The sequence below is a fragment of the Pygocentrus nattereri genome, chromosome 18 (assembly GCF_015220715.1).
Source record: "Pygocentrus nattereri isolate fPygNat1 chromosome 18, fPygNat1.pri, whole genome shotgun sequence".
Taxonomy (NCBI): domain Eukaryota; kingdom Metazoa; phylum Chordata; class Actinopteri; order Characiformes; family Serrasalmidae; genus Pygocentrus; species Pygocentrus nattereri.
In genome coordinates, this window is record NC_051228.1 from 1,938,055 (window position 1) to 1,950,270 (window position 12,216).

The window sequence follows — 12,216 nt, forward strand, 5'->3', positions numbered from 1 at the left end:
AACCATGGGCACTCAGAGAACCATCTGCATGCTTCAGGGTTCTTTACATGGTGAAGTGGTTCATTTACAGCACATTTTCCATTAATCTGAAGAACCATGTCACCACGCAGAGCTGTTTAATCATGCACACGGTTCTTTACGTGTTCATGGTTCAATCTGGAGCCACTGTCTTTACTAAAGAGCCCTTGAAGAACCTTCTTCTGTATGACTGAAACATTTTCCCTGTACGTTCTACTGTGGTGTGGTCTATGGTGTCAAATGATAAGTGAATGAAGCCCGTCAGTACTGTTTACTACGTTCTTTGTGCAGAGTGGAATCGGAGTTCCAGCAGAACTCAGAACCCAGACCTCAGAACCCAGAACTCAAAACCCAGAACCCAGAACTCAGAACCCATAAACCAGAACTCAGAACCCAGAGCTCAGAACCCAGAACCCAGAGCTCAGAACCCAGAGCTCAGAACCCAGAGTCCAGAACCCAGAGCTCAGATCCCAGAGCTCAGAACTCAGAACCCAGAGCCCAGAACTCAGATCCCAGAGCTCAGAACCCAGAGCTCAGAACCCAGAGCCCAGAACTCAGATCCCAGAGCTCAGAACCCAGAACCCAGGGCTCAGAACCCAGAGCTCAGAACCCAGAGCCCAGAACCCAGAGCCCAGAACCCAGAGCTCAGAGCTCCACACTGTCTCCACCCACACACACCGGCACACATTACAGCTCTAATTAGCCCTTTAACGCTCCAGCTGAGCCTCCTGTTCCCTTTACAGCTCACACAGAGCTGATGCTCCCCATTAAGGAGCGCAAGCTGCTCCGCTCTGCCTTTATTGATGATCTATCAGTATCAATACGCCGCTTCAGGAACTCATTACAGCGCTTGATGGCTTGAGGCCGAGCCGAGGAAACATTTTTATAGAGTCAGTGATGTGAGTCCAGCCGTTTTACTGATCTCTGAACTAAATGGAGCAGCTAATATTTTTCCCATTTAAAGACAGAGTCGTCTTACAGAGAGAGAGAGAGAGAGAGAGAGAGAGAGGGAGGCAGGGAGGGAGGGGGGAGCAAAAATAAGAGACAGAATAAGAGAGAAAGGAAGAAAGGGGGCGAGAGAGAGAGAGAAAGAGAGGGGGGAGCGAAAATAAGAGAGAGAGAATAAGAGAGAAATGAAGAAAGGGGAGAGAGAGAAAGAAAGAGAGAGAGGCAGGGAGAAGAGAGGGAGTGAAAATAATAGAGAGACAACAAGAGAGAGAAAGGAAGAAAGGGGGAGAGAGAGAGAGAGAGAGAGAGAGAAAGGAAGAAAGGGGGAGAGAGAAAGAGAGAGAGAAAGGAAGAAAGGGGGAGAGAGAGAGAGAGAGAGAGAGAAAGGAAGAAAGGGGGAGAGAGAGAGGGAGAGAAAGCAAGGAAAGAAAAAGAGAGAGGGGACGTGGAGCAAGAGACAAAGAAAGGGAGGAAGCGCAGTGAGAGGAGACAGAGAGAAAGAGATAAACTAAAAGAGAAAGAAGAGAAATGATGGAGGACAACCCAGCGTGACCTTGCGTGACCTCTGAGCCTGTTCCTGGCTGTGTCCATGAGCGCAGACGATGCGCTCGCAGTTGTAAACGCTTTACTCGGGTCCGACGTGTGAAAGGCTGGAAGCTCCGCATGCGACTATTTCTGTTAATGGGGATAATCTAATAACGCAGGCCTCGTCCACAGTTGTCCCCGCGGAGCTGAAGAGTCGGGGGTTATATTTAGACTCTCTCATGTAAAGGACAACTGACCAAACACTGACAGCTGACCTCTACTCCAGAGGTCGAGAGATGTTTGCTGTAATTCCATCTATCTGCGCTCTATCAGGCAGGCCCGGGTCGTCCAGCAGGTTTTATGGGAGCGTGGTCAGGGCTCCAAGCCACTAGGGTCATGATCAAATCTAAACAGCTGTTTTGACTGGGAACTTCACAGCAAATAAACAAACGTACATGTCACTGTGTTGTCATAATCCAGATGTTCTCCGTGCCTTTCCTCAACATCTGCTTCATTTCTCCTCCAATCACTGCTTAGCAACCGGTCCTCCATGGCTAAGTTCAGATTCCAAGCCTCGTCGCTCAGATCTGGCCTCTCTGACTCAACGGTTCACCCTCGTTTAGGTCACTGACTCAGATCAGTCATTAATGTGGTGAACCGGCTCCTGAACTGACCCTCATGAGCTCCTCCTGCTCAGTGACATCACGTGACTGAATCACTGCATCATCAGCACAAACTAACGAGCAGAACGAGCTTCGCTGAGAAGATCATTAACTCTGATCAGCTCTCAGCTTCATTATTAGAGCCAGACGGAGGAGGAAAAGGTGAGATGAGCTGCTTTTCCACCGTTTACAGGCTTTTAAAGTCTGTTCGGTGCTGTCGTCATGGTGACGCTGAACGATGGAGAAAAAGCACATGAATTCCGATCTGAGGGTCATGTTAAAGTCACATGGCCACGAATCGGATACGTATCTGATCTAGAACCACATATGAAAGTGAAAAGTGATTTGAGAAGATCAGATTTGTGTCCACACAGACCGGAAAACACCAGATCTGAGTCACATCAGGGCAGGAAATCGGATTTGAGCCACTTCAGCCTGGTAGTGTGAACGTTGCCTACCTGCCATTATCTCAGTTAAGCTTTCAGGTTAACAGTTAACCTTAAGCTGTTTTTCCACTGAGTGTTACGGCTCGACTCGACTCCACTCTACTCGCCTTTTGGGCCCAGCTACTAAATGTCTGTACAGGACTGTTTTTTCAGTCCTGCTCCCGCTGAAATTATTTGTCCTGCTTCAGCCCACAAATTAAACATTTTGTCCCGCTCCCGCCTGCAGTACCGTCAAGCCAGTCTGACAACCACTATCTATTATATATATATATATATATATATATATACAGTCAACGTAGCAGTCACATCACTGAGAAACTTAACTAAACGCTGTTTATTCATCATGTTGGTTTGGTTTCCATCACTTTGGTTTCCAGCACTACACGTCTGTCACAACAAGTAAATCATTTAATGCCTCTAAAAGCTCCTACAGAAAGTTCCTACATGAGCTGGTTCTGAATTCACTGCCTGATGACTGAGACGCTGTTTTATGAGAGTTTAGAGAACTTCAACTCCATTCATGGTGGAGGGAGACATGCAGGGCGCTGTGCGGCAAAATAGTCCCCAAAGAAAACTCATTATTCCAGATTTTCCACTGTTTTCCATCATCGACATTCCATATAAGCTCAGAAGACTCGTGTAGGTTCTCTGGTGGTTCTGGATGGTAAACAAAGTGTCTATACCTGTGTTGTGGACACAGAGGAGATCAAACGAAAGAGCCGCTCTATACTGTGTCTGTTGCTCTGTTTGAAGAGTGGAACTGAACAGAGACAGACAGCAGAGAAAATAACACACGCACTTCAGTGAAGGTGTAAAACATTCAGTAACACTGGCCTGTGAATAGCTCTGACCGCTGTGGATGGAGGTCAGGCTGAACTGAAACTGGACGCTCAGGTTTACCACTCAGACACTCAGTTCCACAATGCCAGTGTGCAAAAGTCAAAGATCCCCTTAGTTCATTTCATTCTGAGTCAAAATAGATATTTTTAGTCGATATTTCTGAGGACAGAACGTCTACACAACCCACCGCACAAGTACAGCACCAAAAAGGGTTCTGCTGTCGTTACGATGCCAAGCCTTTAACAACAGAACCCTTTTAGTTGCTTATTTAGCCATTTTCAAAAAGGTTCTATGTGGAGCCAATATGGTTCTTCAAGCGTTCTTTATTAAATAATATGGTTCTATATGGTACTAATGGTTAAAAAGGGTTCCATGTAGCACCAAAAAGGGTTCTTCAATTATCACATGCCTGGCATCATAACAACAGAAGAACCCTCACTGGTGGTATATAGAAGCATCTACAGCACATTCTCTATCAATCTAAAGAACCCTTTCATGATGCAAGGAACCCTTCAATTGTGCAAAGGGTTCTCTTTCTATATAAAAGCTTTGCTTGTGGTCTTAAGAACCCCTTAAGAACCCCTTAAGAACACACTTTTCCAGACACTAAAAAAATGAAAATCTTGAACACACTTAAAAAAGATGGTTCTTCAAGGATTCTTTAGTAAGGAAAATGGTTCTATATGTTCTTCTATATGTTCAGTCAAGTTCCTCCACACCAAACTGGCTCATCCACGTCTTTATGGACCTGCTTTGTGCACTGGTGTGCAGTCATGTTGGAGCAGGAAGGGGCCGTCCCCAAACTGTTCCCACAAAGTTGGGAGCGTGAAATTGTCCAAAATCTCTTGGTGCTGAAGCTTTAAGAGTTCCTTTCACTGGAACTAAGGGGCCGAGCCCAACTCCTGAAAAACACCCCCACACCATGATCCCCCCTCCACCAAACTTTACTCTCAGCACAGTGCAGTCAGACAAGTACCGTCTCCTGGCAACCGCCAAACCCAGACTCGTCCATCGGATTTCCAGATGGAGAAGCGTGATTGGTCACTCCAGAGAACACATCTCCACTGCTCTAGAGTCCAGTGGTGGCGCTTTACTCCACTGCATTCCACGCTTTGCACTGCGCTTGGTGATGTAAGGCTTGGATGCAGCTGCTCGGCCATGGAAACCCATTCCATGAAGCTCTCTACGCTGTTCTTGAGCTGATCTGAAGGCCACATGAAGTTTGGAGGTCTGTAGTGATTGACTCTGCAGAAAGTTGGTGACCTCTGCGCACTATGCCCCTCAGCATCCGCTGACAGCTCTGTCATTTTACGTGGCCGACCACTTTGTGGCTGAGTTGCTGTCGTTCCCAATCGCTTCCACTTTGTTATAATCCCACTGACAGTGGACTGTGGAATATTTAGTAGTGAGGAAATTTCACGACTGGACTTGCTGCACAGGTGGCGTCCCATCACGGCACCACGCTGGAATTCACTGAGCTCCTGAGAGCGACCCATTCTTTCACTAATGTCTGTAGAAGCAGTCTGCAGGCCTAGGGGCTCGGCTTTATACACCTGTGGCCATGGAAGTGACTGGAACACCTGAATTCAATGATTTGGATGGGTGAGTGAAAACTTTTGGAAACATAGTGTATCTTGAGTGTTAGTCTTGAAGTTAAATAAGTTGGTCTGTCTTCCAATCTACTGACAGCACCTCACGATATATTTCATTTTCAAAGTGGTGAAGCTTCAGGCGGTTTAGGGGGTGCAGAGCAAACAACGGCAGATGTAAAGAAGCCAAATTACTCACTAGTAAGAAAGTACATGTGGTTCAAATGAAGAAATGTTCAGGGTTTTTGTTTTGGAAATTCCGACTCTGAAAGTAATTCAATTTAGTAATTATTTTTGGTGGGGAGTGTGTGTCTGTGTGTGTTTGTGTGTGTTTGTGTGTGCTTTACTCGAATTAGACTTTCTTGAATTATAGTCTGTTCCAATCATCTCCACATGATCTATACGGTTGTAAATATCCTGTAACGACACTTACATACTGCACACGTAGGTTTTACCATTTTGTCCTGGATTTACTTACTATTTGTGTGCATTACTGAGCAATTATGTGCAAAAGTCCTGGCACCCACTCAAATTCCCATCTCACCTCACCAAAGGACAGTAGTGGTTGGTCAGTGTAGTGGGTAACCCTCTGCCTTCTACACTGTAGACTGGGGTACAGTTCCCTGCCCGGGTAACCACTCTACACCATACCAATAAGAGTCCTTGGGCAAGACTCCCAACACTGCCTTCGCCTACCTGTGCAAAATGATCACGTTGTAAGCCGCTCTGAATAAGAGCGTCTGCCAAATGCGGTAAATGTAAATGTGAAGGACTCGCAGGGTTGATGACCATCCTGGAGCGAGCAACGCCTCTGGCTCAGGCAGCCCTGGGCGTTCCCCACAGGGTGATCACATGTTTAGTTTGAGGTTTTAAACACTGCGTAATAGTAGAGGTACTTAGTCCTGACTCTGGAGGGACGGAGTCCAGCACAGTTTGGTGATTTCCCTATCTACACTAAAATACTAAAAAAGATGGTTCTTCAAGGGTTCTTTTGTAAAGAGAATGGTTCTAGATAGAACCATGAACACTAAAAGAACCATTGGCATGCTTAAAGAATTCTTTCCATGGTGAAATGGTCCCATGGTTCTTCAGATGGTGAATGCGTTGTATATGGTTCTATACAGCATCTAAAAGGGGTCTTCTGTTGTTACAAGCTTGATACGGTGACACTAGCAAAACCCTTTTTGGTCCTATATAGAACCCTTTTCCAAAAGCATATTCTCGATCAATCTGAAGAACAGTTTCACCAGGCAAGGAACACTTGAAGAGTCATCTGTTCCATCTTTTAAATAATGCATTTATTTATTTGCTTGCTTATTTGTCTGTTTATTTGCTTTACTGAATAACTTTTTTTCTTTATTTTTATTTTCTGCATGTTGTGTAAATAAGAGAACACGTCCTCTACAGTTTTAATGCACACTTACTGAATCAAACGCAAGACGTGGCCTGTGCAAAAGCTTTGCCATATTTAGAGGACGTGTTGACGTTTTCACTTACATAATCAACAACATGTCATCTGATGGGCTGCGCTCAAGATCTCATATCTGTGAAATGTTAACTTCAACATCTGTTAACAACACGTTCAGTAGTTTTGGATCATTTGAAAAATGTAACAGTAAGCAAAATATATGTATATTTCTAAGTGTTACCATCACTGTCATGTTTTGGGCCAACTTGCCCACCGAGAGCAGTTCCTCGTACATGAGAACGCATGGGCTGCAAAGTGTCTCTAAATCAACACGCGTTCTTTGTTCTCCTCTTCACGCTCCGCTCTGCATGTTCACCGCCGCCGTGGTGAGAAGTTTCCTCCTTTTATCTCCACCATGATCATCAGACCCCCACATGCTCCATTTATTCTGCCACATTCTCCAAAGCCGCACTGTTTATTTAGAGCTGGACGGAGTTTTAAGAGAACCGATTCTCCCTCGACGCCGTTTTCAGCTGCTTCTAGTCTCACTAAGAAACTCCAGGACAGGGAAGAAGCAGAGCCGCCTCTGCGGGGCACACAAACGACCCCATCCCCACCCCTGACCAGCCAGGAGGCGCAAACGTGTAGAGCTTTTAAAGTGTTTTCCACGCATTTTTAAACTTCAGCTGCACCAAAATGTAGAATTTGGAGATACTTAGAATTTGCCTATACAGAACGTATATAGGATACATCTGTTTTGTGATCCTCTTTATGACAGTGCATCAAATTTATCATGTTATTTGTTTGCTATTGTATTTGTAAATCTCATATCTCTGAAATGGAATTCTTAAACTTAGTGTACATCAATGTAACAAGTTTCTATTCCAAGTGATTTTGGATAATTTCTGCTGGTTCATTTATCAGGGAACAAAATGTGCAATATAACATATAAATGAGCAGATGTCATTTTCAAATGGTGTAAAAATTAAAAATGCAATAAGAATTATAATTATAATAATAATAATAATAATAATAATAATAATAATATTACCATTTGTTGTAAAATCCAATATGAAGTTCTAATAAAATTAACATTCAGAATGAAGTGCAAATAAAATTAACATGCAGAATGAAGTTCTAATAAAATTAAAATCCAGAATGAAGTGTAAATAAAATTAATATCCAGGATGAAGTGTATATAAAATTAAAATTCAGCATGAAGTTCTAATAAAATTAGCACTCAGAACAAAGTTCTAATAAAAGTAAAATCCAGAATGAAGTTCTAATAAAATTAACATCCAGGATGAAGTTCTAATAAAATGAAGATCCAGAACAAAGTGTAAATAAAATTAATATCCAGGATGAAGTGTGTATAAAATTAAAATTCAGCATGAAGTTCTAATAAAATTAGCACTCAGAACGAAGTTCTAATAAAAGTAAAATCCAAAATGAAGTGTGAATAAAATTAACATCCAGAATGAAGTTCTAATAAAATTAAAATCCAGAACAAAGTGTAAATAAAATTAATATCCAGGATGAAGTGTGTATAAAATTAAAATTCAGCATGAAGTTCTAATAAAATTAGCACTCAGAACGAAGTTCTAATAAAAGTAAAATCCAGAATGAAGTGTGAATAAAATTAACATCCAGAATGAAGTTCTAATAAAATGAAGATCCAGAACAAAGTGTAAATAAAATTAATATCCAGGATGAAGTGTGTATAAAATTAAAATTCAGCATGAAGTTCTAATAAAATTAGCACTCAGAACGAAGTTCTAATAAAAGTAAAATCCAGAATGAAGTTCTAATAAAAGTAAAATCCGAATGAAGTTCTAATAAAATTACCATCAAGAATTAAGTCCTAATAGAAAATAACATCCTGAACTAAGTTTTTATATAATTACTATGTTAAATTAAGTTATAATAAAATTTACATCCAGAATGCACCATGAAAGAAATGGGGTTATTACAACTGGCAGATTGAGATGATCAGAGTAATCACTGTACATGAGTTATCTTTAACATCTCGCTGTCCCCAAAACCCAAACAATAATAAAACATCTCAAACTACTTTCTGGAGTTGAGCTCATCATATTTCAGTCTATATTGTCTAAGTTATTATTGAATAAAATAACAGAGCTTATTAACTGGACGGATGATGGACCAAAGAAACTGTATCATCTTACCAACATGCTTTAAAGTTCTACTGAAAGTCATTCAAACTGCCATTTGTTTTTCCGTTTATCAAGGACCTCAAAGGACTTTTTCATAAACCAACATTCATATATGATTACAGACTCTTTCACAGACGTCAAATAAACGCAGAGCTGCTGTCCGTCTGACTTTTATTTGCTTTTCACTCAAACGGTCAAGTTAACTGTTTACTCGGAGAGACATCGGGTTTCTGAACATGTGCAGTAAAGACGTAACGTCATGTACAACTTTTTATACATATAGACCACATATGTTCTACTTTTAATGCTTAAGTACTTTTCCATATGAAGGACAACTGACCACCCAGGAGCATAGGGTAAGCCCCCCAGGGTAAGATGATGGGGTCAAATCTAATTCCAACACATTTACTGAATGGCTACGGTCTAAACCAGGCCTTCCCAAAGTGGGCGTTTGATTTGGTCCAACTGAAATTGCTCTTTAAAACTGTCGTTTTGAAGTATTTTAGTAGCAAAATATATATATTTAAAAAAAAACATGATTTGGAACCTCTTTCATTTAAACACTGTTTAAAACACTAAGCGTTTCTAGCGTCCACCCCTCTGTAGCAGCGCTTTTTAAAATTCTAACTTAAAATTTTTACATTTTTTAACTTTTTGAATTTGATTTCTAATTTGATTTTTAATTGAATGCTTTTCTCTTTTAAATCTTTTATTGTTTTAATCCTATTTTGTCACAATTCTGTATTTTCTCATTTGTAAAGCACTTTGAATGACAGCTGTGTATGAAAGGTGCTATATAAATAAACTTGCCTTTATTATGTTTTACACTTGTAAATTTTGACACTTAGCCAAATTAAAATTTTGCCCAAGATTAAAGACATTTTGGTGCTCTTGGTCTTAATAATTCCGAAATTTTATCTGGGTGACCACATTTGTGGGAATCTTTACTGTGGACACTTTTTGGGGTCAGTTGATCTGTGCATTTATATTAAGTCATACAAGAAAAGTTATTGAAAAATATATGAATATGGGGGATTTTTCTACTATTAGTAAAACTCTAATGCTAGTTTTTAAAGAAATCTGAAGACATGTTTCCACGCCTCCAAAGCTCAGTCTGAGAAGCTGGTTGTTGATTTTCTGAAGTGGTGCTGAGGTCTGGACTCTGGGGTGGTCAGTCCATCGTCCAGCTTCTTTGTTTGGTGTGTCCGTCTCCTTTTCTCAGTGAGGTTCTTCTTGATCAGCTACACGTCCTTTCAGACCCACAGCGCTGAGTGGTCTTCTCACAGTGGAAGGATGGACAGAAACCCCTGTGGATGTTTTCAGATCTGAAGCAGCTTGATCTTCTCCTCTCTCTCAGAGATCAAAGCTTTCAGTGCTGTTTATCTGATTGGGGCAGTTTTGGGGTCCACCAGGTCTTCCAGGTGGTTGTTAGGAGCCACATTTTCTCTGTAGCTTTTAATGGTTGTTTTGGGCTCCAGTTTAGGAATTTCTATTCTAATGAAATTCAGGCAGAAAATTAAGAACAGGAAAATGAAAAAGGGCATCAGGAAAAACATCAAAAGAACTAATACGTAAATAAAACCACATTGTCTACTGATCTTGACTTGAAATGCTGTCAGGCAGCTATGTGTGCAGCCACCCCCCCCCGATATGTATGTATGTGTGTGTGTGTGTGTGAGTGTGTGTGTGTGTGTGTGTACGGTGATGGAGAGGCTGTTGCTGACTGACTGTTTGAGCTGAGAGGAAATACATCATTACGGCTGCAGTAACAAAACGCCACCTCAGTTTATTTAAGCTGGGACGGTGGGGGGGGGGGTTGGTGAGGGGGCTTGCTTTTGAAATTTCCTAATCACTCTTGTATTGAAGAATTTAATGAAATAAACAGGCCACGCAGAGACTCGGCAAACTTGCCTGAAAAATCAACGTTTATTATTTTTGCGGAAGTCTTTTATTTTGATAACGTTTGTATACATTATCAGACTTGAAACAGTGAAACTGACATTTTGCTTACCACGTTTGATTGCTTTGTTTGCATTTATGTTATTCTGATCTCTCATTAGTCTCTCCTCTCCTTTTTTCTTTCGTTCTTTTTTGGGAAAAAATGTTGACGTATGCTCAGGGTGAGGGCCGGGGCTGTTTCAGTAGGAGTGTGGAGTATGTGTGTGTAGGTTTTGTGTATATTTCCAGTGCAGACTTTGTAAAACCAGGCAGAACAACAGTTCTAACCTTCAGGAGCAAAAAGAATTATTAATTATAAGATCATCCACCTACATAAGGAAGGAGAAAGTCAAAAGACTCTCCAAAACTGAAGAAAAACTAATTAAAAGCTACAGAGAAAAGGTGGCTCCTAACAACCACCTGGAAGAGCTGGTCGACACTTAAACTGCCCCCATCAGATAAACAGCACTGAAAGCTTTGATCTTTGAGAGAGAGGAGAAGATCAAGCTGCTTCAGATCTGAAAACATCCACAGGTGTTTCTGTCCATCCTTCCACTGTGAGAAGACCACTCAGCGCTGTGGGTCTGAAAGGACGTGTAGCTGATCAAGAAGAACCTCGCTGAGAAAAGTAGACGGACACATCAAACAAAGAAGCTGGACGATGCACTGACCACCCCAGAGTCCAGACCTCAGCACCACTGAATGGGTTTGAGTAGTTCAGAAAATCATCAACCAGCTTCTCAGACTGAGCTTTGGAGGCGAGTCTGCAGGTTCTCTGAGGAGCTGAAAGTGAAGCTCCTGAGAAGAACAGAAGCTGGCATGAAGGTGAAGAGGGACTCACTGACACTCACACAGCTGATATTAGATCTACTTGTTGGAGCATCTGGAAATTTTCTAATTCTGAAAAAATGAATAACTAAACACATTAAAGGTGGTCTCTGACCTTTGCACTGTACTTAAACTACAAACAGGACATATTACATTAGGCAGAAGTACTTGCATGTCACTGCTGTCAGAAGAAAACCTCGTATCTCTATTTTTGTTGTTTTTTTCAGTTTTTGACATAATTTGAAAAGTTGTTTTTTACATTTTGTGTAAATCTAATGAAGAATGGACTAAAGAACACGACCCAAACTGACTTGCAAAGACGTCTGGTTCCACAGACTTCTATTAAAAGTGGAGTATGTTTTTTCCTTCTCCTGCAAAGTTCCCGTTTCGGAGATATGAGGTTTTCTTCTGACAGCAGTGATATGTTGTCGCTGTCCAAAGAAAAACATGTATCTCCCAAAAATGGTAACTTCACAGTAGAAGGAAAAAAAACATACTTTACTCTGAATGTTAGTCAATGCAGATTTTTTCTAAGCAACTTTGCTGCTTTTTTATTGGTCAATTCATCATAAAATATTCACACAATGCAAAGAACAGCTGCTGTGCTCAAATCTTGTAGAAAAGAGGAGAGTGCAAAAAACGGAGGTCCGTTTTTCTTTGGAGAGCAGTGACACACAGTCGCGTGTAAAAGTTTGGGCACCCCAATCGAAAGTCCTCTTTGTTGATTAAAAGTTGACAAGTTGACCAAAAGTCAAAAAGTTAGCATATCCTCTGCAGAGCACACACATCGCAAGGTTTTAATGCACTTTTCCTGCTTTTTTGCCGATTTTAATGTTAAAA